General features: G+C 44.6%; 1 protein-coding gene across 3 annotated transcripts in view; it reads left to right on the top strand.

The window, feature by feature from the left end:
- Nucleotides 1–20,008: 20,008 nt before the first annotated feature.
- FYN (FYN proto-oncogene, Src family tyrosine kinase) overlaps nucleotides 20,009–27,865 on the top strand; it is a 177,175-nt gene continuing 169,318 nt past the window's right edge. The window contains exon 1 of one of the 3 annotated variants that reach the window (XM_045010483.1): nucleotides 20,009–20,338. The gene's annotated coding sequence lies outside the window, so the exon portion shown is untranslated. The remainder of the gene's footprint in view (nucleotides 20,339–27,865) is intronic. The other 2 variants (XM_045010482.1, XM_045010484.1) reach the window with 2 other exon arrangements.

Raw genomic sequence — 27,865 nt, 5'->3', positions numbered from 1 at the left:
TACATTGACTTAATTACTCTATCTCTGCGAGAGGTGTAGCGCTTAAGTCAACATAATTAGGTCAATGTAGTGGCAGTGTAGACACTGTGTTGCTTACATGAACTTAACTGGCCTCTAGGACGTTTCTCATAATATACACCGTGACCACTCTATTCACCGTTTTAAACTCTGTTGCCTTGCAGCCAGGTACACAGGTAAACAACCCCCCCCCCTTTTTATACCCCAGGAAGTTTTGAACTTGCTCTTCCTGTTTGCTCAGTGTGGCGAGCTCACATATCAACTGCCCAATTGAGCATGCCAGCTCCACGCAGCAAACGCACTCCCACCTGGAGTACATGGGAGGTGATGGATCTCCTGAGTCTGTGGGAAGAGTAGGCTGTGCAGGCACAGCTCTGCTTCAGCTGTAGGAATTTTGATATCTACTGCCAGAATGCTCAGGGCATGGAGGAGAGCTTGCAAAAATCAGGCATACCAGAAGGCAAGGGAGGCAAATAGTCACCCTGGTGCCATTTCTACAAGCAGGGGGTTGGGGTCAGGATGGTGGTATATGGGTGGGGGGCTGGTGAGAGGAGCATTCAGGGTGGGAGCTGTGGGGGCAAGTGGGGGCTGGGGCCAAGGTCGTGGTATATGGGGGAGCTGTTGGGGGGAACAATCAGGATGGGGGGGTCAAAATATTTAGCCTCGGGCTGTAGAAAAAGAAGGCATGGTTTTAAGGAAGAATGAAAAGAAACAGAATTAAAACTTTCCCTGGACAAGTGAAAACAGATACTATTGGCATTCACTTTTGCATATAGATGTAAACTGCACAGGGTTAAATTACTGATGGAGAGCAGGAAATTAGCACAATTTTTGTATGCCTACTCTAGATTATTCATTAAAGAAAATAGATTTACTCCTCTTGAGGAAGGTTTTTGTGTTAAAACAAAACCCAGTTTTCAAGACATCTTTACTTTAGTAAACATGTTACGTTAAACAACTTGCAGCATGTACAGCATCATTAAAAGTGAGTCAGTGTCATGTGGACAGAGAATGTATTTCCATTACATTACACATATTCAGAATTGGAATGAGCTTTTGTAATCTGGACAATATGACTTGGATCTCTGCCTCTACAGTGATCACAGAGGCACAGTGGTATCCTTTGGACTCTCACCTCTGTCAAGGAAGCACGAAGGGGTGGGGTGGTTTGAGGTCTCAAAAGCAACCAGGTTTCAGAACAAAACTGGACCAGTGCCTCCAATTTCTAAAATCTGTCTTGTCACTGCACCTGTAGTTATTTTTGCTCTGATATGCTCTTTTGAATGTATTGCCTCAATTCTGTATTGGAATGGTACTATACTACCAAATGTATTTCCAACAGAATTTATAGGAACTAGTAGCTGCAGAGAAATCATAAGCAAAGGGATCAAATCCTTTCCTCTTTGCATAGGGGCACAAGTCATGATATAAGGAGAAATCACTGTGGGGAGGTAGTGGAAGAGAAATAGAAGGGAGTCCTCTGTACATCTCATACTATAGTATGCTGCACCTGAGTTACAACACTCTACAACAAATCAATAGATAAAGATGTAAATAATCTCCATGTGAAACAAATTCAAATATTTGAGGTTTGTTTTAATTCTGGCTGAAATCTTCTCCAATCATGCAAAGTTTAATTAGAAAAGAAACAGCATTCCAGGACCTCTCCCTACACTCTTCCTCCCCTCTACCCCCCACATTTCCTGTATCTTCCAGGGTCACAGCAGTACCCAAGGCACTTCACCCTGTGGGAGATTAAACACAATGGCAATCTCACAGGCACACAGTTGCGAGAGCCCCATCAGTGTATGTGCTTGTGAATTCCCTCTTCCCTCCCCTTTAAAGATACTTTCCCTTGCATGTATGAAGTTTACCTCAGCATTATATAGGTATGTTTGCATTGGTATGGAATAAAAACCTACTTGTGGAAACTGAAATTATCTTTATTATTCGCCATCACATGGTGACTGTTGCTAACATCACAGACAATAGCAATAGGTACATGTGCATTGTTATAGTCAGGCACACACACACAGCAATCATTACAAGGTTCATAGCACAGTGCAAACAAACAATTGCCAGGCTCATCACACTGCACCCAACACACATTACTGTGGCTCACTGTTAAAATGCTCCTTCAAGGCCTCCCTCGGCCAAATAGCTCCTCACTGAGTTCCTCTTACAGCCTTATGTAATGCACAGCACCATACTGAAGAGCAGTGCAGAATCCATGCTTTCTGACAGACATGTCTGGCTCGTAGGTTACCAGGGTAGTTGAAAAGCAGTTTGAAACCTAGTAGGATGCCCATGAAATGATGGGATTGAGAAACCTGCATCTGAGGGCTCTGAGTTACTACAGAGAATTCTTTCCCAGGTATCTGGCTGGTGGGTCTTGCCTACATGCTCAGGGTCTAATTGATCACCATATTTGGGGTCGGGAAGGAATTTTTCTCTGGGTGAGATTGGCAGAGACTTTGGGGGGTGTTTTGCCTTCCTCTGTAGCATGGGGTAAGGGTTTAAACAAGCAAACAAACAAACCAACCTTGCAGGTTTAAACAAGTGTAAATGGTGGATTTTCTCTAACTTGAAGTCTTTAAATCAAGATCTGAGGACTTCAGTAACTCAGCCAGAGATTATGGGTCTATTACAGGAGTGGGTGGGTCAGGTTCTGTGGCCTGCAATGTGCAAGAGGTCAAACTTAGGTGATCATGATGGTCCCTTCTGATCTTAAAGATGATGAGTCTGTGAGATAAGGTGCAGAGTGGTTTTAGAAGAGGAAGATGCATCATTGATCACATTGTTAAATTAGAAACTGAAATCCAAAAATATGAGGAACAAAGGTTTCATGATAGCTGTCTTTCTAGATATTGAAATGGCATATAGCAGGAGTGGCCAACCTGTGGCTTCAGAGCTGCATGCGGCTCTTCAAAGGTTAATATGTGTCTCCTTGCATAGGTGCTGACTCCGAGACTGGAGCTACAGATGCTCATAGGCGCTGACTCCATGGGTGCTCGGAGCACCCAGGGGGAAAAATTGGTGGGTGCTCTGCACCCACCAGCAGCTCCCCACGCCCCCGTCCCAGCTCACCTCCACTTCTGCCTCCTCCCCTGAGCGTGCCGCTGCATCCTGCTTCTCCCCCTTCCCTCCCAGTGCTTGGCGCCGCAAAACAGCTGTTTCGCATGCCAAGCCTGGGAGGGAAGGGGGGGGGGAACGCGGCACGTTTGGGGGAGGAGGCGGGGCCGGGGCGGGGATTTGGGGAGGGATCCAATAGGGGCAGGGAGGGGCGGAGTTGGGGCAAGGACTTTGGGCAGGGGTGGAGTGCAGGGTGGGGGCGGGGCCGGTGGTGCAAGCACCCACTGGCGCTGAAAAAAGTTGGTGCCTGTGCAGATGCTAACTTTCCAATGTGCCGTGGGGTGCTCACTGCTCAACCCCCTGCTCTGCCCCAGGTCCTGCCACCACTCCACCCCTTCCCCCAAGGCCTCTATCCCTTCCCCCGAGCCTGCCATGCCCTTACTCCTCCCCCCTCCCCATCAGATCCTCCTGTGCACTGCAAAACAGCTAATTGCGGCGGGTGGGAGGCGCTGGGGGTTGGAGGTGGGTAGCGGATCGGGGGCTGCTGACATATTACTGTGGCTCTTTGGCAATGTTCATTGGTACATTCTGGCTCCTTCTCAGGCTCAGATTGGCCACTCCGGCAAATAGCATACTATGGAGAGAGGGCTTGTTGTACCAAGTAGGTGCACTAGGGATAAGGGGAAGAATGTATGGGTGGATTACAGACTTTTTGAGTAAAAGGACCGGGCAGGTCAAAGTTTGGAAAGTTATTTTGATTATCTATAATATTAAAAATGGTACACCCCAAGGATGTGTTATAAAACCAACCTTATTTAATCTTATGATAAATGATCTCCCAAACAAGTAGGTGTCATTCTATTCACACATGATAGTGCTCTGTGGGGTAGGAACAGAAATACTGAGGTGGCAGAAAAAAGAATCATTAAAAAGTTACAACAGACCTCTGATTGGGGAAACACATGGGGGTTTCAAGTTCTCCACTGTCAAAACCAAAGGGCTGATCTTTACAAAAAAGAAAATTACAAAGGAATGTAAACTGTATCTGTATGGAGAAAAAACAGAAATAGTTAAAAGGTAATATTTTATACTAAATTACTTTGGAAACATCATATAGACTATGTTAAAGATAAATGTACAGAAAGGATTAACCTGCTTAAAAGTCTTGCTGGGACTAATTGGGGGCAGATAAGAAAACGTTTCTGATGGTATAAAGAGCCTTAATCAGACTGGCTATTGACTATGGTTGCCAAGCTTTTGGATCAGCATCAAAACCAGAACATTAGATGTAATGCAAACCCAGGAACTACAAATTGCATACGGTGTATTTATTACCGGTACAACACCTCTACACATGCTACAGATAGCTTCTAGTTAAATGTCAGTTACACTATGAATGAAATTACTGGACCTAACTTTCTGGGCCAAAGTTAATTTGGAATTGTAATGATGAAAGTACCATAGAAATATATGAAGACTGTTGGAAATTTAATAGGCAAATTATAGCACATGATGTTAGAACTACAGATATAATTGAAGTTACAGTGTGGATGCAGAAGTGAAAGTCAAGGAAAAGCTAAATGACATCAAAACTTTTAGTCATAGGAAAATAAGTTATGGATGGGAAGTCACATGTCTAAATGTGGATTTAGATTTATTTTATAAACTTAAGGGTAAAAAAAGACAATAGGTATTAAAAATGAAGTGTTCCCTCAAGGCCACATTTGCAGCTGAAAAAGAAACAATACTCAGAGGTACTACTGAGAGTTACTCCTGGGGGAATACTGCACCTAAAAATTCTGCACCAAAAATTAGGGGTGTCAAGTGATTAAAAAAATTAATCACGATTAATCGCACAATTAATCACATTGTTAAACAATAATAGAATACCATGTATTTAAATATGCTGATGACGGGTTCTGCTCGATAATGATCCAAAGCACTGAAGACCGACAAATGTTCTTTCATCATCTTATGCCACCAGCCGAAGGCTGATTTTCTTTTTTGGTGATTTGGGTTCTGTAGTTTTCACATTAGAGTGTTGCTCTTTTAAGACTTCTGAAAGCATGCTCCACACCTCGTCCCTCTCAGATTCTGGAAGGCACTTCAGATTCTTAAACCTTGGGTCGAGTGCTGTAGCTATCTTTATAAATCTCATATTGGTACCTTCTTTGCGTTTTGTCAAATCTGCATGAAAGTGTTCTTAAAATTAACGTGCTGGGTCATCATCCGAGACTGCTATAATATGAAATACATGGCAGAATGCAGGTGTAAAAGATCAGGAGACATACCTTTCTCCCCAAAGGAGTTCAGTCAAAATTGAATTAATGCATTTTTTTTAATGAGAGTCATCAGCATGGAAGCATGTCCTCTGGAATGGTGGCCGAAGCATGAAGGGGCATATGAATGTTTAACATATCTGGCATGTAAATACCTTGCAATACCAGCTACAAAAGTTCCATTCAAATGCCTGTTCTCACTTTTAGGTGACATTGTAAACAAGGAGCGGGCAGCATTATCTCCTGCAAATGTAAACAAACTTGTTTGTCTGAGTGACTGACTGAACAAGAAGTAAGACTGAATGGACTCGTAGGCGCTAAAGTTTTACATTGTTTTATTTTTGAATGAAGTTATTTTTTGTACATAATTCCACATTTGTAAGTTCAACTTTCATGATAAAGAAAGCAGCAAAGAGTCCTTTGGCACCTTATAGATTAACAGACGTTTTGGAGCATGAGCTTTCGTGGGTGAATACCCACTTCATCGGATGCATGTCAAACATGATAAAGAGATTGCATTACAGCACTTGCTGAGGTGAATTGAAAAATACTTTTGTTTTTTACAGCACAAATACTTGTAATCAAAAATAAATATGAAGTGAGCACTGTACACTTTGTATTCTGTGTTGTAACTTAAATCTAAATATTTGAAAATGTAGAAAAACATCCAAAATATTTAATAAATTTCAATTGGTATTCTGTTGTTTAACAGTGCGCTTAAAACTGTGATTAATCACAATTAATTTTAAACTACTATACAATGGATCGAGAACAGGAGTGGGGAGCATTGGAGGAAATCACCAGATCCCCTCTGTCTAATAGTAATGTAGCTAGTATTTACCTTTACTTCAGCCACACATTCAGTGTTATATCATATGGAACTGAAGAGCAAGTGAGGGCTGGAGACTCAAACTGACAATTTATACTGGCTACTGACCATCTCCAGAAAGGTCAGTAGCAAACAGTTCATGAAGCACATTTTGATAGGAAATTTTTTCAGTCCAAAAATTTAGACCAGTTCTAATCATTAAAGCACCATAAGTATTTATAAATCCACCCTGTCTTTTACAATAAGGCTCCTTTACACCACTCTGGCAATGTAAAGGAGCCTTAAAATTTTTATACCTGTTTTATATTCCTAGGGGAATTCACTAAGAACAATGGGAACAATTCACTAAGCAGGCAGGCTGCTACATTCTGCTGTGCCCAAGGGGACAGAGTCTGTCCCAAGCCTATCTCCTCAGAAACACCCCAAAGCCCTGCCCCTCCATGCCAAACGTGCCACAATAGAGAGCAAGAGGGACAGAGTGTCTCTTTCTCTCACACACATGACTGCCCAGCCCCTCCTCCACCCCCACCCAGTGGTGATTTAATCTCTATCAGCTGCTCTGGGTGCCCAAACTGACCTGCCTGTACTGCTGGGGTGGGGTGCATGACCACATTGTGGCTTCCCTTTGCTTCCACGTCAGAAGTAATTTTTCTGCAGGGAAGCAAAGAAATCTGAGGGGGCCATGAATTCTGCATATGCGCAGTTATGCAGAATTCCCCCCGGAGTAGAGTGTATTCACTTCCCTTGATCCACAAAAGTTACAAGCTCCCCTTTCTCACTTCTGCTTCAGATTCATAGAGCACAAAGGCATTCCCAGCCATGGTGAGTATGGCCCTGGGTGGAGGAGGCGAGCTGCCACAGTAAGGAAGGGGGAGCTAATGGGCATGAGTATATGTGGATAGGGCAATTGAACTGACACTATTTTCCACAGACAGTAGTGACTTTAGCTGATATCTCACTCCAGAGGGTAACAGAGGCTGAAAGGGAACAGCTCCTGCACAAGTGCAGCTGCAGACTGGATCTGTATGCTGCTAGCCTGTGTCCTGCAATGGTGCCTGCTGAAGTAATTGCTGAGTGGCATGTGAAAGTCTCCTACTGTGACAGAAGAAATAAGGCAGCCCTCCCCAAAAACCTTTGGCAGAGGATTGCAGACTACCTCCAGGAAAGCTTCCTTGAGATCTCTATGGAGGATTCTTGGGATTACCTTGTGTACATAAACAAACAGTTCTGCAGGGTCCCCTCTGCCTAACTGTTGAGAAGCAGATAGCAACTCAACCTCTATTAGTTATTTCACTACTCTTGTAGCATGATTAAAAAAGAATAAATGAACAGATGTGTCCCTGCAATACCAAAGCAGACTGCATACTTACCAGAGGTTCCTTCCCTTGCATCAGGCAGGTGCATGCTGGACTGTAAGGTCTGGCTCGACTGCTCAGGAGTCAAAACATGGTCCTGGCCACAGCGCCACTGTATCTCCCGGTCGCCCCATTCTCTCTTCTTCATCCCAACACCTTTTCCTCAGGGTTCACAGTGGTGGCCTGGGACTCCAACTCCCCTGAAGTATCCATGGGGCCATTGAGGGTGGAGGTGGAGTCGCCGCCAACGATGGCATGCATCTCCTTGCAAAAGCAGCTTGTCTGCAGCTCCACATCAGGGCTACTGTTTGCCTCCCTTGTCTTCTGGTACACTTGCTGCAGCTCATTGATTTTTACTTGGCCCTGCTGTGTATCCCAGTTGTAGCCCTTCCATGTCCCAAGTGATCTTCGCATAGATGTTGATGTTTCTATGGCTAGATTGGAGCTGTGCCAGCACAGCCTCTTATCCCCACAGACCCAGGACATCCACTATTTCCTGTGTACTCCAGGCAGGAGCGCATCTGCAGCATACAGCCAGCATGGTCAGCTGGACAGTTGCTATGTGAGCTCTCCATGCCAACTAAACAGGAAATGGAAGTTCAAAAACTCACAGGCCTTTCAAAGAGGAAGGGCATGTTCCTGTGTACCTGGCCGCCAGGCAGCAGAGATCAAAACGGTAACCAGAGCGGTCATGGTGGGGCATTGTGGGACATCTCATGGAGGCCTCTAAAGTCAACATAAATAGTGTAGTGTCTACACTGATACTGCGTCTCCCTAACTATGTCAATTTAAGCACTACGCCTCTTGCAGAGATAAGGGATTAAGATGGTGTAATGAGTGAGTTACATCAGTGGGAGCAACATTTTAGTGTAGATGCTTACAGTTAAGTTGACCTAAGCTCCCATGTGTCGACCTAATCTGCCTGGTTTGAGTCAGACTCGCTAGCCTGCTGCAAACCCAGACCCAGGTCTGAATCGCGTCCCCTAACGGCTATAGGCTTACCTGAAAGCAGCTAACAGAAGTGTTCTTGTCTTTAACACTCAGATGACCAACTCCCAATGGAGTCTAAACCCAAAAAAATCTGTTTTACCCTGTATGAAGCTTATACAGGGTAAACTCATAAATTGTTCGCCCTCTAACACTAATAGAGAGATATGCACAGCTGTTTGTTCCCCCCCCAGTTATTAACACATGAGTTAATTAATAAGTAAAAAGTGATTTTATTAAATACAGAAAGTAAGATTTAAGTGGTTCCAAGTAGTAACAGACAGAACAAAGTGAATCACCGAGCAAAATAAAATAAAACACGCCAGTCTATGTCTAAGGCCTTGTCTACACTACAAGACTATTTCGAATCAACTTAGTTCGAATTTGTGGATTCGACCTTATGAAGTCGAATTTGTGTATCCATACTAAATACACTAATTTGAATTTCTGAGTCCACATTCACGGGGCCAGCGTCGACTTTGGAAGCGGTGCACTGTGGGAAGCTATCCCACAGTTCCCGCACTCCCCGCTGCCCATTGGAATGCTGGGTAGAGCCCCCAATGCCTGCTGGGGGGAAAAATGTGCCGAGGGTGGTTTTGGGTAACTGTCATTATTGAACCGTCACTCCCGCCCTCTCTCCCTGAAAGCGCCGGCGAGAAATCTGTTCGCGCCCTTCTCTTGTCAGTTACAGCGCGTACGCCACAGCACTGCGAGCATGGAGCCCGCTGTGATCATCGCTGCACTTATGGCCGTTGTCAACTCCTCGCACCTTATCGTCCACCTCTTCCACAGTCAGCTGCTGAGAAATCGGGCGAGGAGGCTCCGGCAGCGCGGTGAGGACAGGAATTCACAGAGTGGCGCAGACCTCTCACAAAGCAGGGTACGCCGCGCCATGGAGATCATGGTGGCAATGGGTCAAATTCATGGTGTGGAACGGCGATTCTGGGCCTGGGAAACCAGCACGGACTGGTGGAACCGCATAGTGCTGCAGGTCTGGGATGAATCACAGTGGCTGCGAAACTTCAGGATGCGTAAGGGCACTTTCCTTGAACTCTGTGACTTGCTGTCCCCTGCCCTGAAGCGCCAGGACACACGGATGCGAGCAGCCCTGAGTGTGCAGAAGCGAGTGGCCATAGCCCTCTGGAAACTTGCAACGCCAGACAGCTACCGGTCAGTAGCGAACCACTTTGGCGTGGGCAAATCTACCGTGGGGGTTGCTGTGATGCAAGTAGCCCACGCAATCGTTGAGCAACTGCTCTCAAAGGTAGTGACTCTCGGAAACGTCCAGGACATCATAGATGGCTTCGCCGCGATAGGATTCCCAAACTGCGGTGGGGCTATAGATGGGACTCACATCCCTATCCTGGCACCAGCCCACCAGGCCAGCGAGTACATTAACCGAAAGGGCTACTTTTCAATGGTGCTGCAAGCACTGGTGGACCATAGGGGACGCTTTACCAACATCTTCGTTGGGTGGGCGGGCAAGGTTCATGACGCGCGTGTGTTCAGGAACTCTGGTCTGTTTAGACGACTCCAGGCAGGAACTTTCTTCCCGGACCACAAAATAACGTTTGGGGATGTGCAGATGCCTACAGTGATCCTCGGGGACCCAGCCTACCCGCTAATGCCCTGGCTCATGAAGCCCTATACAGGCGCCTTGGACAGTGAGAAGGAACTCTTCAACTACCGGCTGAGCAAGTGCAGAATGGTGGTGGAGTGTGCTTTCGGACGTCTTAAGGGGAGGTGGCGGAGCTTACTGACTCGCTCGGACATCAGCGAAAAGAATATCCCTGTAGTTATTGCTGCTTGCTGTGTGCTCCACAATGTCTGTGAGAGAAGGGCGAGACCTTTTTGGCCGGATGGGCAGTTGAGGCAAATCGCCTGGCTGCTGTTTACGCTCAGCCAGACACCCGTGCCGAAAAACTATCCCAGCGGGAAGCGCTGTGTATCCGGGAGGCTTTGAAAGCAAGTTTCCTCGGAGAGCAGGGTAACCTATGACTCTACACTTGATTTTAAGAGAAGCTGATCCTGGGCCTGTGTCTCTATGTGTTGAGTGAGATCTGCGGTTACATACCCCGTTCTCCAAGTTTCCCCCACTTCCAAAACACGTTTTTAAACAAATTAAATGGAACAGTTATTTTTAATAAATCTTTCCTTTACTTTGCATTTCTGTTCAGGGTTTGAAACATGGACGCATACTGTGCTGGGTACGGTGTGCACTGATGTACAGACGCTTGTACAATACAGTACGGACAGCCTCCTGCTCCTACATAGGTCTCTGGGGTGGGGGACGGTTTCAAGTGGTTGTGCATGTAGGGGGTGGGTTTTCAGGAAGGGGCGAGTGGTGCCGTCTTTGCATAGGGATTTGGATGCAGGCTCTGGGCTGTGGGTTTGGGCGTAGGAAGGGGTGAGGGGTGTGGGGGAAGGGTGAGTATCTGTCCGTGGATGAGGGCTCTTGTTGGGGCTCAGGGCAGCGGAGAGGATCGCGCCTACGGTGGAAGTGCATGGTAAGGGCAGCATGCCTTAACATTAGGGGGTGGCAGGCGCTAGGACCGTGGACAAGCGTACACATCACAGAATGACACGGGGCAGCATACACCACACAGAGGGATCCTGGTGACTACTGAATGCAGTCTGTGTGTGCCCTGCAGTTGATCCTGCCCCCGATAGTCTGTACCCTGCTAATGTAGGCTATCCCGTGCAATTATAAATCCCCTACCCCCCCCCTACATACACAGTCTTCTGACACAAAAGACGTGACGGAAAGAGTGAACAACAGCAAACAGCTTTTATTAATCTACTACATAGTGGGGTGATGAAACTTGGATTTGGGACTGGGTGATCCTGTAAGGGAAGCGCTTCTAAACAGTTATAGTGTCAGAGGTGTGTGGAACATTAGCGCTCAGCTGTGGTGCAGTGACAGTTCTCACGGCCCCTACCGCCCCTCCGTCTTGTAATTTTCGGTGAGGGGGGGACAGGACTTCTTGGCGTTGGAGGGTGGTTGCAGATACAGTGTAGGGGGGCTCTCACCTCCTGCCTGCAGTCCTGCAGAACATCAACAAGGCGCCGGAGCATGTCCGTTTGCTCCCTCATTAGCCCAAGCAGCGTTTGAGTCGCCTGATGGTCTTCCTGCCGCCACCTATCCTCCCGTTCGATGTGTGTGCGATGCTGTTGACATAGGCTCTCCCTCCACTGTCTCTGCTCTGCCGCCTCGGCTCTGGAACAGGCCATCAGTTCCGCGAACATCTCTTCCCGAGTCTTTTTCTTTCGCCGCCTAATCTGAGCCAGCCTCTGCGAGGGGGATGCCGGGGCAGTCCGGGAAAGAGCAGAAGCTGTGTGATGGGAAACAGTAAATGATTTCCTTGAAAAGAGACATGTTTGCGAACAGTGAACACAGTCTAGTCAGTTTCTCTGAACAAGACCATACAGGGCACCAAGTCTCACGAGATCTCAGGAAAAGTTCGAGATTTCGGAATACGCTCTCATTGGCGGCGCCATTGCACAGGAGAGCGGACAAGCGGGGAGAGACAGCATAATCCGTCTTGCAGACAGTCCTGGTAAGCCTTAAAGTAGATCATGCTTATCAGTTAGTGGATAGCTGTGCTCTCCTGCTAAAGGCAATCTGGAAAGCAGAAAGGCTGAGCCTTTTCCAGTCCCTCCTGCCAGTGCACGGGAAAGATCAATGTCTGCTTGTTCTCTGTGGCCTCCAGCACGTGGCTGTTAAGTGAGGGTCGTTGTTATGCAACCTAATTGTAAACCGTTAACAATAGTAACAATACACTAATTGCCCGACTTAGATGCAGCCTGTCCAGACCGACATCACCCCGAGGCGGGTCACTCGCAGTCAGAGAGAGCGGATGCTACTGGAAGCCCTGCACAGACCAGGACCATATGCAGCAATGCTGGTGGAGGCGATGATTCCTCTCTACATTAGGATCTCCTGGCGCGGAAGAGTGTGCTTCCATGGAGCACAGAATAAGGCACCTCTCCCCAGGAACCTCCTGCGGAGGCTTTTCGAGCTGCTCTCTGAGAGCTTTCTTGAACTGTCCCAAGAGGATTATTGTTCAATCCCTATATGTGTGGACCTACTATTTATATAGTTTGACATGTAAAATTTTGTATATAGTATTTCTATTTTTTCTATACCCGTTTTTTAAAAAATAAAAGTTTCCATGTTTATAGCACTTACCGCCTGATACTTCCCCTGATTCTGAGTCCGGGTTAACGGGCGGGGACGGTTGGTAGGGGATCTCTGTGAGGGTGATGAAGAGATCCTGGCTGTCAGGGCAAGCGGTATTGTGTTCGCTGTCGCCTGCGCCGTCCTCCACAAACCCTTCCTCATCTTCCCCATCGGCAAACATCGCCTAGGAACTGTCCAGGTACACTATGCCATCCTCAGAGTCCACGGTCACTGGTGGGGCAGTGGTGGCAGACCCACCGAGAATGGCATGCAGTGCCTCGTAGAAGCGGCATGTCTGGGGCTGTGCTCCGGAGCGTCCGTTTGCCGCTCTGACTTTTTGGTAACCTTGTCTCAGGTCCTTGACTTTCACGCGGCACTGCATCGCATCCCGGCTGTATCCTTTCTCTATCATTGCTTTAGAGACCTTCTCGAAGGTCTTTGCATTCCGCTTGTTGGAGCGCAGCTCCGAGAGCACAGACTCCTCGCCCCACACACCGATCAGATCCAGGACTTCCCGGTCTGTCCATGCTGGGGACCTCTTTCTATTCTTGGATTGGCCGGACTCCTCTGCTGGAGAGCTCTGCATCGTTGCAGGTGCTGCGGAGCTCGCCCCGATGTCCAGCCAGGACGTCAGATTCAAAGTGCCCAGACAGGAAAAGGAATTCAAATTTTCCCGGGTCATTTCCTGTGTGGCTGGTCAGAGAATCCAAGCTCGGACTGCTGTCCAGAGCGTCAACAGAGTGGTGCAGTGTGGGATAGCTCCCGGAGCTACTAAGTTCGATTAGCATCCACACCTAGCCTAATTCGAGCTAGCCATGTCGAATTTAGCGCTACTCCACCTGTCGAGGTGGAGTACCAAATTCGAACTAAAGAGCCCTCTAGTTCGAATTAAATGGCTTCCTGGTGTGGACGGTTGAGCGGTTAGTTCGAATTAACACTGCTAAATTCGAATTAAAGTCCTAGTGTAGACCAGGCCTAATACAGTAAGAAAATGAATACAAATAAGATCCTCACCGGTTCCAGACTGCTTCCTTTTACAGATTAATCTCCTTTTAGTCTGGGTCCAGCAATCACTCACACCCTTGTTCCAGTTTCTTTCAGGTATCTTTGGGGGTGGAGAGGCTCTCTCTTTAGCCAGCTGAAGACAAAATGCAGGGGTCTCCCCTGGGCTTAAATAGACTTTCTCTTGTGGGTGGAGACCCCCTCTTCTCTCTCTCCTATGCAAAGTCCAGCTCCAAAACGGAGTATTGGAGTCACCTGGGCAAGTCACATGTCCATACATGACTGAGTTCCTTACCAGCCAAGCCATATTCCTGGGAAAGTCCAGACGTGGATTGGTGTCTCCAAATTCATTGTTGGCTTAAATGTTTCTTGATGGGGCACTTACTGAGAATAGTCTTTTCTCAGGAAGCTGACCACCTGCTTCACTACAGCCTACTTAGAATCAAACAAGTATGCAGCCAATATTTATAACTTCAAATACAAAAATGATACATGCATACAAATTGGATTAATAGATTCAGTAGATCATGACCTTTACAGAGATATGTTACATGGCATATGTAGCATAAAACACATTCTAGTTATGTTATATATATATATATATATATATACATATACATACATAAGCATATTTCCATAAAGCTTTATGAGTGACACCATCACAATGGTGAGATGTTCAGGCAAATACTGCCATCCCATTACAATATTACATACAAGTTCCGATTCTTCCCCTACACTGAAGTTATTTTATATATACTGCCATATGTGATTCTACAGCTGATAAAATATACAAAACTAAAACCAGAATGGATAGAAGCTCTTGTCTCACAGTATAGCTCTTACAGTGTAAAGGCAGAAATAGGTATAAGAAAGATAAAGGCTATAGGATGTAATGCTGATAAACCAAGTAACAAATGTAGCCACACCTGCAGGTGTTAGCTAAGATCTGACAAACTCACACCCGGTTACCAAACATATACACCTTGGAAATGCTACGTGCAAGGAAGCTCATTTCATGGACTGGAAAGCCAAATGTAAAAATAAAACAGGGTCACAAGAAAACTTTTCATCTCTTTGCTGTTTGAACTCTCACAGCAACCCCTAGGGGTTACTCCAGAGTACAACCTAAAAGACATTTTGAATTGACAGATTACCATCTCTCTGTCATTTTTGGGACTCATAGGTGACAACTCATTTGGGTGTACATCTTTGCTTGCTTTAGCCTATAAATAACTCTGATTTCTTTTTCCTAGTTAATAAACCTCTCGATAGTTTATTGTAGGATTGATTATAGGCATTGTCTTTGGTGTAAGATCTAGGGCACCAACTGATTTAGGATAAGTGATTGGTCTCTTGGGACTGGAAGCAACCTGAATATTTTGTTGTTATTGGTGCAAGTAACCATGTAGGGAGAAATGAGAGGTGCTGTACAAATTATGTAGCTGTACTTTTTGAAATAAATAAAATTTGGAGGACTCCTGTCAGCAGGGCTGGCTACAGGTTTTCTGCAGCCCGAAGCAGAAAAAGAAGCCGCGGCAGCGCAATCGCACTGCTCCACTCTTTGGGGGCAGTTCAGCGGCGGGTCCTTCACTCCCTCTCTTCCTTTTTTGCGACACTTTGGCGGCAGCTCAAAGAAGAAGAAAAGAGGGACTGAGGGACTCGCCACCAAATTCCTGCCGAAGACCCGGACAGGCCGCCCCAATAGCGGGTGGAGTGCTGCCCCTTTGTATTGGCCGCCCCAAGCATCTGCTGCCTGGAGCCAGCCCGGCTTGTCAGATCTTCCCAATGACTCCTAAAGGTAAATGTCTTGATGTCATCCCACAATAGTGGTGGAGGCCAGGGACTAACACCAATAGAGTGTGTATATTAGGCCATCTACCTGCTTCTGACAGCTACACCATTTCAAGAAGCAACTCGCCACCAAATCTTACCTCTCCAGTAGTGGCACTTCATCAGGGAGGCAACTCATTGGGATAGTGCTGGTTTCTATAGCCCTAGGATAGTCTGGAGTTGCCATAAAGAATTACCACAGCAACTCCTCAGGATGTTGGCTGGCCTTCAACTTTGGAACTATCCTCCCCCTCATACTCCCCCTCATCCACTTTGGCTGTACTAGCCCAAATCATTTAACTTTCAGGGGCACATAGCCAAGCAAATCTATTTACTCAGGCTTGTGGCTGATGTGGTATTGTTTGGGTCTGTTTTCATTGACTGGTTGGTTGGTTTCTGGTTTGGGTTGAAGAGCTGCTGGTTTTGTTTTATTTTCTTTATGCAGTTGTATTTTTAATTCAAAGCATAAGCACCTAAAGCCTGGGATAGGCATTCTTCTTTTTTAAAATACAAATTAAAATAAAAAATGGTATGTGTTTTGTTCCACTCCACACTACGCGGGGAAGAGGGCATTTGGCCTATTGATTAATTGCTGTAGCATCCAAGATCTATTAACTAAGATTGTGCAGGGCCCTGCCTGAGCGCGCAAGGGAGGAGGTTTAGAGGGCAGGACACAAGAAGGCTTCACCTTGAACGACTTTGTAGGGGCCAGGCATAAACCCTGCCATTGCATTGACTGAGATCAGGCTCCTGGGATTTCTAGCTTCACTGGAATCCCCAAAGCTGGTAGGGCCATAGTTCTACTCTTCTTCCACATTGCTCTAGCACAGCAAAGCAAGACGGCTACTGGAAAGAAAAGCACCCACTGCAACTTTTTAAAGCAGGGGCGTGCATAGGAATAAATATTTGACTGCTTTTGGAGGGGCATTTTCTGTGCCCTCTGCGGCTAGAGAAGCTGGCTCTCCCCTCACTCCCACGCAGGGCTGCCCAGAGGATTCAGGGGGCCTGGGGCAAAGCAATTTCGGGGGCCCCTTCCATAAAAAAAAAGTTGCAATACTATAGAATACTATATTCTCGTGGAGGTCTGGGGCAAATTGCCCCACTTGCCCCCCCTTTGGGCAGCCCTGCTCTCACAGCTGGAAGAGCTGACTCTTCCCCACCCCCACAGCTAGAGGAGCTCACTCTCTCCCGGCAGCAGGAGGAGCTGGGTCTCCCTGCTGCAGCCCCCTGGCCTGTGGAGCAGGCTCTCCTCCTCCCCGCCCCAGTGGCCGGTGGATCTCACTCTCCCCTAGCAGCCAGAGGACCTGGATCTCTTCCCACAGTCCCAGGGCCGAAGGAGCTGTCATCTCCCGCCCCAGCCCAGGGCCAGATGAGTTCTGTGCACCCCAACCCCTGCTTGATCCCACCTTGCACACGCCCCTTAAGCACTGTGCCTGCCTCAGGTACAATGGATGAAATCTTGGCCTCCTGAAAATCAATGGGAATTTTGCCGTTGACTTCAACAGAACCAGGATTTCACCAATATTTCTGAGACAGTGCATCTCCACACTTCTCTCTACCACTAACACTGATTTAGAGCCACAATATAGCCCTTAGAGTTTAAGATTAAGATTGCATCTATTGTTTACCTGTTTTTCATTGTATTTGTTTCTCTTCTATATTAGCTCAACTTGTTAATGTTTATAAACTTGGTAAAAGTAAATTTATTTTATGTTTACGACTGTTGCTTGCAACTAAGGCTCTGTCTACACAAAAAAGGGTTTGCTGGAATAACTATACCAACAAACTCTTTTAGTGGAAATGTAGTTTATACAGGCAGAGATTTTTACAAGTATAGTTTTCACCAGATCCCCGAGCAACAGAAGCTCTACTGGCTCTACTGGCTTTTTTGCCAGTATAACTGCATCTACGCTAGAGTATTTGCCAGCCTACCTATATAGATTTTTTCATAGGCATTACTATGCTCATAGCTCATAGCTATGCTCTTAAAACTTTTAAGTATAGACCAGGCCTAAAGATAGAAAAGTCATATTAAGTACTGGTTTAACTGAGACTGGGAAGGAATTTGAACTGTTACTTAAAATCCTGACCATTTTTGTTTGTTTGTTCATGCTTCTGTAGTCAAATTATAACTTAAGCAAGAACATTGTAGGCCCTGTATAAAGTTGTGCAAATAACTGATTTTTCAGTTCACTGGCAGTTCTGAAAAAAAATCAGTTTGAGTCTACATGAATTTGTGAAATGTTTTGGTTGATCCAAATCTGCATTTTTTGGCAAAAAAATGGTTTTGTTCAAAAATTTTTGCCCAACTGTGGTCCAACATAGCCTACATTTTGTGCTCACGAACTCCCATTGGTTTCAAAAGAAGCTCCACATACAAAGTCACTATATGTGCACACCAAGGTCCTGAATTAAAATGAACAGACAAAAAACATCTCTACAGAAATCCAGGAAGCTGAAGTGTTCTTGTAATCACACTGCTGTGGGCAGCCTGATAGGAAATAAGCCCTCATATTAAGACTATAATTCCATCAAGAAATTCTTTTGACATCATAAATCAACAAGATCAAATGCTTCACTGGGTTAAATATCAGAAATCCGAGAGGAAACATTTAGAGGGTGCAGTCTTATTAAATATAATACAAATTTAAAATAAATTATTCCTGTAGATCTTATCTCTTATTTCCTTTTTTCCCCCCACTTCTGTATTTCACCCCTCATCCAGAGAATCTTAATGGTGAGTTCAGCAATGTTAAGGGAGAATAACCTCTAAAATATAAGGAATGTGTGACAGTCAGATGTACTCATCTGTTGAAACAGGAGCATCTGAGGTTACTGTTAAGGTTTTGCTTTATAATGCAAGTTTGTAGTTGGGATATATATTGCTTTTCAATAGGTGTTGGAGGTGGAAGTGAAAGCCTTATGGAATGTTGGAGTGTTGGTGACAGTGTAGGAGTCAATTAGGGTGACCAGATGTCCCGATTTTATAGGGACAGTTCCAATTTTTGGGTCTTTTTCTCATATAGGCTCCTATTACCCCCCACCCCCATTCCGATTTTTCACATTTGCTGTCTGGTCATCCTAGAGGCAATGTGGAAGTGGCAAGGAACACAGGAGACTTTTCCCTTCATTTGTTATTTCCATGGTTGGTGAAGTGTGTCCTTATTTACACTACTGTACTTCCTGGAAGCCCAAGTCAAGATCAGAGTGGGGAAGGTGGCCCAGTGCTACATGTTGTATGGACGTAAAAGTAGACACAAACTCTATCTGGAAGAGTTCATAACCTAGTAATATCAATCTCTATAAAATGCTTTGTGATCCTTGGGTGAAAGGCATTATATAAGTGCTAAATATTTGCCATTACTAATAATTACAATAAATGAAAATGGTTATAACCACAGTACTGGTGAGATCTGTACATTTTACTGGTAGTGTTTTCTTATATATTGCCAATCCCAAACCGTCAAAGTCCTAAATTGTTTGAACAGAGTGTTATTTTTCTTTTCATTCTTGTTTCTCAATTTTAGGATACATTTATTTAATATTTTCCTCTGCCACCATGAGGCAAGAGGCTTGTTTTAAAAATAAATGGGAACTGACAGTCTCATATAATCACAGGACACCAGGGACTCCTGCTTTGAGAAAAACACCAAATATTTCAAGTGAGCAATAAAATATCAAGAGCCGGCAACACTGTGACCTCACATTGCAAAATATTAGAATACGGATGGGCCCTAACCAAAACCCTCCTACTTGCGCCCCCCCCCATATGTGAGGGTCCAGAATCCAGCTTTGATTTGAAGAGGGCCATTAAAGCTACAATGGGCCTATCCAAGCTCCCAGTTCCGAGCTCCTGCATTTTTTCCTGGGGAGAAGAGGATGGTTTAATACCTCCAACCCAGGGCGGCTAGCACAATTTTGATAGTGTGGGTGCTGCTGAGGCAAACCATACATTTGGTGTTTATTCATTTTTTAATACTACTTCAAGCCAGGGGGTGCAGCAGCACCTCTACTTTCGGCCCCACTGCTCCAGCCTTCTCTGAACGTTGCCACCTGCCCCCTTCACTAGTCAGACTGGAGAACGCCCCGGTGCCCCTAGCCTAGGCGTCGGTGTGCTATTGAAGGGGCTAATTACTGGGATTGCAAAGCACAGCAGGGCAGAGGGAGAGCGACCGGCAAACGAAGGGTGCCGTGCCCGATACTACAGCTCTTCCAAGGCACCAGGCCCACCTAGCCACCCACCCCGCTGCAAGCCGGGGGCGCCCAACCTAATCCAGCGCCCCCCAGCCCCTCCTCTGCCGCCGCCTGCCAATAACTGCGGCAGCCCCCCCACCGCTGCGCCTCGCCATAGGCCGGCTGGGGCTGCCAGTCTCGGGCCGCCCCCGCGGCGGGGGGGGACCCGGCTCCGGCGAAGCAGCGCGAGTTGGCCGGGGGCGCGGCTGCGGTTGCGCCATCTGTCAGGCGGGGGGAGCGAGCCGGAGCCGGAGCCGGAGCTGGAGCCGGGCTCCGCCGCTGTCGCTCGGGAGGGGAGGACGCGGCGAGTCGGAGCGACGCCCCTGCGCGCCCGTCTCCCTCCCTCCCTGCCTCCCCCGGCTGCAGCCCGCGCGCTGCTGCCTCGGCTCCCGGGGTCTTCGGCGCCTCGCCCCGCTCCTTGCTGCGCCCGTGTGGTCCCTGGAGGAGCCGGCGTGGGCGGGCGGGCAGGGAGGAGTCACCTGGGGCGGCCCCCCGCCGGGAGGGGGATGCTGTGAGCGTGGCTTGGCCGCGCCAGCCCTGCGCTGAGCTTCAGGTAAGGGAGCGAAGCCCCCGGGGCCCCGGCTGCGGCCTGGGGAGGAGGGGATGCTGCGCCGCCGGCCGCTGCGGTGTTGTTTCCTTTGTGTGGGTGTGTGGGAGGCTTTCACGGGAGAGGTCGGGGCAGCGCTGCTGCAGGTGCCCTCCAGGCGGAGCCCCCTGGCCTGGGCGTGCAGCTGGAGCCCCGCCAAGGGGAGCGGTGCCAGGAGGGGAGGGGGAGAGGCTGCGGATGCAGAAGCCTTGCATCAGGTTTATGTATTTTCCGTACACGTTTGTACCCCCCCCCCGTAGTAGTTTACCCCCAAGAAAAACCGAAGCTTTATTGCTGCTGGTGATCGTGCGGGCGCTGCAGGGTTGGCCCTGGGGGTGGATTGTTGTGACCCTGCTGATGGTGAGGATGATGGGCGATGCGAAGCCAGTTCTGGCAGAATATAACAAGCTTGCTGGGGGGAGCCCGTGGTGCTGTGCGGCTTGATCAATTCACGGTTCTGTTTAATGTTTTGTGGCTCTGAAGCGCTCTAGAGGAGCTAAATACGAACTATGATGTAATCATTTAATAATTGATGCTCATGTGTAGCTGGGCTCTGACCCATGCTGCCATTCTCCTGCTTTGGACCATTTACATGTTTTTGGTTTTGTCCCATTCTGTCCCCACCCCCATTTTAACTCTTGAACTGCAGGCTGAGGCTTTATTAGTTACTGAGCTAGAAAGAGGTAACTGAGATTCATCACAGGGCTTTATTTGCTGCAATTTAGGGGATAGAAAAAGAGGGAGGGGGAATAACAAATAAAACAACCCTCTGTCCCTCTTAGATTTTATAGGATTTGTGTGTGTGACAAAGGGCCCTTTCAGTGAAGAGAGGCACAAAATGCCCAAGGGTGGTAGGATTTGAAAGGAGGTTTGCTTCTTGTTTCTTTTCTCTGTTCCCTGGGGTTTCTCTCTCCCCAGATGAGGCCGCTGATCTGCTCTCAATTCCTTTCCAGCCACATTTAGATTAGTGAAAGATACCAAATGCCACACCACGGGTGCCAACATTTTGCTGCATCTGCAGAGCTACAGTATATATGTAAAAGCAGCAAAGAATATATGTAGTCAAAGTTTCTTTAATAATGTGAAATCTGGTTTCTACTGCCTCAATAACTTGCCTTGCTGCTGTTCCATGTGGATTTCTTTAATTCTAAAATGAGAACATAATAGCCTCATCCATTCAGTAGTGATTGGGGAGGGAGAGAGAGATGGGGCTGATGCTTAAGGAGAAGATTTTGGTCAAGTGCAAGGGAACACAGGGCAGTTTTTCATCAGTCATTTTGATACATTCTGTTTCTTAGAATGATTAATAACAGAGCGGGTTTGTAAGAAACACAGAGTACTGAACATGCTTTTAGAGACCTTGTCACTTTCCTGCCTGTATGCAGCCTCCTTACCTCCCACATCCTTCCTCTAACCACCCAAACGGCTGTCATACTTTCCAGTTTTCTAAATATCTTTTAACTGGTACTCCCTTGCCAATGCTCTGAACAATTGCAGGTGAAGATCTTTTGCTTATATGTTTGTAGAGGAAGTGGGTTTGTTAGGGTTTTGTCTAGCTCCCATAGATAAAGAACAGCAAATTAAAGGGACACTGCTAACTTGAAATAAAGACCATTTCAATAATGAATTGAAAGTAGTTTCCAGTACTACACTCACATGCTGAGTTTTGTGGTTTTACAATCCCATTTTCCAATTTTTTTAAAATAGGTTTTCACTCATTTGCTGTGACAGACTCGCACAGAGAAAACTGTATATAAAGTTCTGTTAAATGAACAGAGCTAACTAAGTGGGGAAATATATAGGGAGGAAATGTCTTTTTTAATATTTCAGTTATAACCTTTATAGTTGTTTTTATAGCAATAGCGATTTTTTAAAAGTTAACCAAAAGTGGTTTTCTTGTCGTCCCCCCCCCCCCCCTTGCCTGCCAGTTGAAATCATCCAAGCCAGAAGTGCAGAAGATCTTGGAATAATAGAGAATTCACTCAAACCTTTAATGCTTAATGCATATTCTAAGAAAAAAGATTAGTTGAGCCTAATGGATGTCAATTATGTATGATATTTACATCGGAATATTTTTAAAACGTGTCTTGCCGAGGTTCCTCTTGAAAAAACGGAATCACTTTTAATACATTTTATTATGTTTGTGACCAGTGGTTTTTTTTTCTTCATTAAAAGTAATGTGGCTTAATAGCTGCCTTTTAAATTATTATGTGGACTAAGCTTATTTCATTCCTGTTCTGTAAACTCATGTGAGAAGCTCACTGGAATATTCAGATTGTTCTTGTGGGTTTTTTTCTGTGAGCTTATTGGTCTTAAGCACTAATGCAAAAATAACTTTTAAAGTATCAATTTGTGAACTCATTTCAATACCATGTGCGTGCAATAGTAATGATTTCCTTCATTGGGATGTGTTTTGTGAGGTAATTAACTTTGACACTTTGCTCAGCTCTGGACACACAATATAGCATGACTTCAGTTATCTTTTGATAAAGCGTGTAATGGCATGGGGATATTACTTAAGTTATATTAAAGTTTATAATTAATGGGAAATAGTTTTCAGACTGGTTGAATACCATCCTTATTAGGCAATAAAGGACACCTGCATGTAGAGATGAAACAAAATATTAGGCAGAGCTGTCAGTGAAGATACTATGGGTATGATGGAAAACTACAAGTAAAGGTTATTTTTAACTTCACTGTTAACACTGATATTAGATGTTTAAAAATTAAAACCAGTTAATATAAAAATTCAGAGTAAAATACAAAGAGTGTTGTAAAATCAATTGTCTTAATATAGTTTTAATTGTTCAATAATTACATTGCATGAAGCATCTGAGTAACATTTTCCAAATGTGCACAAGTGGAGCATAGCATGAAAAGGACCTTTGGGGCCATTGGCTCTATGGGCTTGATTAAAATGAACACAGGCATGATATGATTTGCACTGGATTTATGGTCTAATAAAAATTCAGTTAGACAAGTTAAAACTACATGGTCCCTCCATGATGATTTAAGGTTGTGTATACCTCACATGAGTATTATATTTTCAGTTGTTAGAAAGTATTAGTTCTGCATAAAATATTATTACATGTTCAAAGCATTGTACATGTCAGCTTATCACAGTTCTGCATTTGACACTGTGTACTCTTACTATGATCTTTCTTCAAGAGTAAGAGAACTAATAATGCCTCCCTTTCTGCCCCCCCAAGAATTCACTATAGTGATTAAATCACTGCTACAAAAATAGGGCTTGACCCTGCCAGCCCTTGCCTCACTAGTCTCATTGAGATCTGGCAATTAAGGTCTAGTTCGCTGAATAAGGGCTTGCAGGATTTGGATCTATATGTTGCAAGTCAGCAATTTATTTAGTACATGATTTTTCAGAGATGCAACTGAAGTCAGCAGTCACTAAAAGTTCTCTGCACTTATGAAAAAGGCTGTTACTTTACTTTACACTTATAAGCAACTGTCCAAAAAAGGATCTATCTTAGAATGTATAGTTCAGATCTTCAGAGCTCTGTAGGCTTCTAACTGCTGTTGGTTTCAAGTGGAGTTAGGCATATAAATACCTCTTGAGGATATGGACTTAGGTGCCATTGACATTGACCACATCAAATGAAAGACCAGATTCTTATACACTTGTGTATGTGCTTAATTTTACTCATGCAAGCAGTCTCATTGAAGTTAGTGGGAATACTTATTTGTAAAGGTAATCATGTCTCTTCAGGAGTGGGACCATAAACACTTGGTCCTGCTAGTGAAGGCAGGGAGCTGGACTCGATGATCTTTCAAGGTCCCTTCCAGTTCTAGGAGATAGGTATATCACCTATTATTATTTATTTATTTATTTATTTACAAAACTAATAACAACTTTGACCATATACATCAGAAACTAATTAGGCCTTGCAGCAAAGGAAAAGTACCCCATCTCCTGTCTAGCACTGGCTGAAGGATGACAATTCATTTAGCTTCATTTCGAATCAGAACAAAACCCTCAAAATTCTGCACAAAGGACAATTGCTAAGCTTTTTTTGTTTCAGGGCAGTTGAGACCTTTTGTTTCAACTTGCACTCTTTTATTTTATAATGTATAATTTAACTTTTTGTTTCAAATGTTTTGTTAAGTTTCAAAACAAAAATAAATATGTTTTATTTCAAAAATGCCAAAACAGGATGTTTTGATGTTGTCAGAACATTTTGATTTTTTTGTTCCAAAATGAAACTTCTGCAAAATTGAAACTAATCTTGTGACAAGTTTCAATTTAAGTGGAACTCCGTTTTCCATTGGAAAATGGGTCTGAAATTTTTCCAACCAGCTTTGCCCCCTGAATTCCATGCCTTAATCAACATTCCTGCCGTATGTCCCCCACCCCCAAAAAATGCCCCATAAAAATGAGGCTCACAAAAATAACCTGTTTGGGCAACTTCAGAACAGGAGAGGAAGTGAGTTTCAGAACTGGGAGGACAGGAGCCTATATCACTTGATATTGATGGAACACCCATGCTTATCACAACTGTGAAAGCCTAGCACAGGGAGCGAGACTACTAAAAGACTAGCACAGAGTTGGACCCAAGATCTTTATTTAGCATAAAACTTTTTTTTAAACTGAGAGGATGACATTAACTCCATCAAAGCCTTATATCTAAATAACTTATTTATCATAAATAACTTTGTAGAGTTTTTGTGGGTAAGCAAATGAATTACACAAAAATATCTTTAATCAAAGAGCAGCTCCAAGGATTGTAAATACAATGCTTCATACTGAGACCCAAGGCAATAAAATAAACTGTGTATTGCAGTTGTGAGGGCTGGGGGCAAGCAAATAGGAGGATGAAAAATCCCCCAAAGTAGCAGAAAGGGAGGAGAAGAGCCAACATAATGTGCTCCCTCTTCTCTTGAGCCCACATAAATCCATGTCCATTCCATACTGTAGGCAGGCAGTAGTTGTAAGGAGCTGGAAAGAGTGGTGTTGGGAAGTTGCTTCTCTGTGGCATGCTTATCTCTGAAACAGGTGGCTATCCAGTGAGCTGTGCTGCCAGGGGAGAGTGCTTCACATCATCTAATTGCGGTTTGCACTTTCCAATGCTACCCTAAAAAACTGTAAAGAACTTTGTAGGACAGCGTAAAGGAAACTCTGTAGCTTAGCACTAAAAGATAGGGTGCTAGTTAAACCCTAGAGCCCTCATTGTGAAAACAAGGTTTTGTTAATCTTGAATCACAGGGCTTATGCTTCAGATGACTCACGAAGTGTCGGTTCTAAATCCTTAAGAAGCCCTTTTAAAAATATTTTGTTAAATGACTACATTATGTCACTTGTAATGAAGTGACTGAAAATTGTTCTGAAGCTTAATTGACAGTAACAGCATGATGTGCATAGAAGTAGGGGAGAGCTTAAAAAAGGTAGGAGAAGCGTCAGAGGCCAAGGAGATACCTGGATGAAGAGGTGAAGGGAGATCCAGGAGCTGAAAAGCAGCAAAAGAGAAAAGGAAGGGTCATGCACAGATGATGTCTGAAGAATGTAGATGCATCACAGAAAGACTCTTTAATTATATCTTTAAAAAAATGAAGGGGGGGATCCAGTTTCATGGGAGAGACTCTTCCTAAGACCTTATTTGAGAGATTCAGGCATCCATTTTTGTATTGATACATAATAAATGGAAGCTTTGACAAAACTCTATTACATGTGCAAACTCAAATCAGCAAGTTTTAAGCATCTGTTAGCTGGATTACTATTTAGAAGGGTAGTTTTCAACCTTTTTTCATTTGCAGACCCTTAAGACATTCTGAATGGAGGTGCGGACCTCCTATGGAAATTCAGCCTGTGGTCTGCAGACAGCTACCATAGAAGTCTTGGACTGAAAACTGACTGAGTAGAAGTCAGCTATAAATGTTGCATGTGCTCGGCATGGCATTTGACGCAGTGTGAGAAAGGGTACTAAACTTTGAGCTTCTATGGTAACAGCAACACTTGCTGGTCAAAACCTGGATGTGGGGGCAGTCACATACTTTTGATCAGTCAGGAAAACGGAATGCCTTTTCTGGGATCTGAAACTTTATTTTCATAGTCACCTTTCGCAGTCCCCTTAGACATAGTCTGCAGACCCCCCATTTTAGAATGATGGATACTTCAAAGAATGTAACGTTTGTTGTTCAAGCATAGGTTTTTGGGCCACATTCAATGAAGTTGAGTCCAATTATGCCAGCAATGATCTTGCCCCTTAACTGTCAGGAATACGAACTAAGATGTGAAATGCAGCTTATGGCTTACGTGCCATTTTAGAAAAAGAAAATTTCTCAAATATTTCTGTATGACGTTTACAGAGTATATGGGGTGATAAAAGTCTTGTCTCAAACAAGTTCCCATAAATTGCAGAATTCACTTAAAGCTATACCACTTGTGCTATTCCAAATTCATGGCTACAAACCTTTATATTGTATGAGCATGCATTTGCAATTCAGGCTGTTGTTTTCCAGATAATCACCCAGTTTATAAATGCTTTGATTTTTTTTTCCATTTATGAAATATGAATAAATATTACCTGAACTTCAGCAACAGGGTAGCTTGAGGAATCAAATCGCAACATAAAATATTTTAGTTCCCCAAACCTACCTTTTCTGGTGTTGGTTGGTGAAGATATAGGATCCATAAGCAGGCAGTCTTCCTGTAAGTTCGTCTCAATGGAATTCCAGATAGAGCTTGCTGTGGATAGACTAACTTAGCACTAAAGAGAGTGCTCTAAATCAGGCTTGCAAAATACTGCAAATCCACTAGTCCAAGGTGAATGTAGTGGTTGGACTATTGGAGTGAATCAAATATCATTAGTCTATGTTTTTAATCACTATCATGGTAAAGGGAAGATGAGTAGATGTGCATCAACTAGTAAATGTTGTGACATGTTAAGCACTCCTTTTAATTAATTGGTCCATTATTTGTACAAAAATAACTTAGTTTTTTAATATTTTCTCTTTAAAAGATCTCCAAGATATGATCAGTTTGCAAAAAGATGAAGTATGCCACCTGATGTTTCTGCACTGTTCATCTTGGCATTTTATAAAAAAAAGATCATACTGTCAAGATAGCAAAAATTGGGGTTAATGGTAAATTTGATAACATTGACCCAGAGGCCTTTGATACTGTTGTGAGGAGTACAGTATAAATGCCTAGAGACTTTTTTTAAAACCCAAGGAGAGTCCTAGCAGCTTCTGCTATTCTACAGCACTTTTAATTTTTCTCTAGTTTAAAAAGAAAAAAGAAGAATATATTAGCACTGTTCAAAATGTGTTGAATATTTCTGACATGCTTGCATTCTTACTCATTTTTGTGTTGTATGCGTTTGTCAGGTCTTCATTTGTCAAGGTAGTTCCTGCTTTGGAAACATTTTTTTCACAAGTATATTAGTGAAGGCTGATGCTGAGAACTTATCAGCCAACATCCTATGACTCACGGGACAGCGTTAAGCGTGGAGTAAAGGTTGTCAGTATTTTACATGTTCA

Source organism: Mauremys mutica, chromosome 3, assembly GCF_020497125.1.
Source record: "Mauremys mutica isolate MM-2020 ecotype Southern chromosome 3, ASM2049712v1, whole genome shotgun sequence".
Classification (NCBI taxonomy): Eukaryota; Metazoa; Chordata; order Testudines; family Geoemydidae; genus Mauremys; species Mauremys mutica.
Note: the sequence above shows the minus strand (reverse complement) of the source record. Positions and strands in the feature narration are given on the sequence as shown.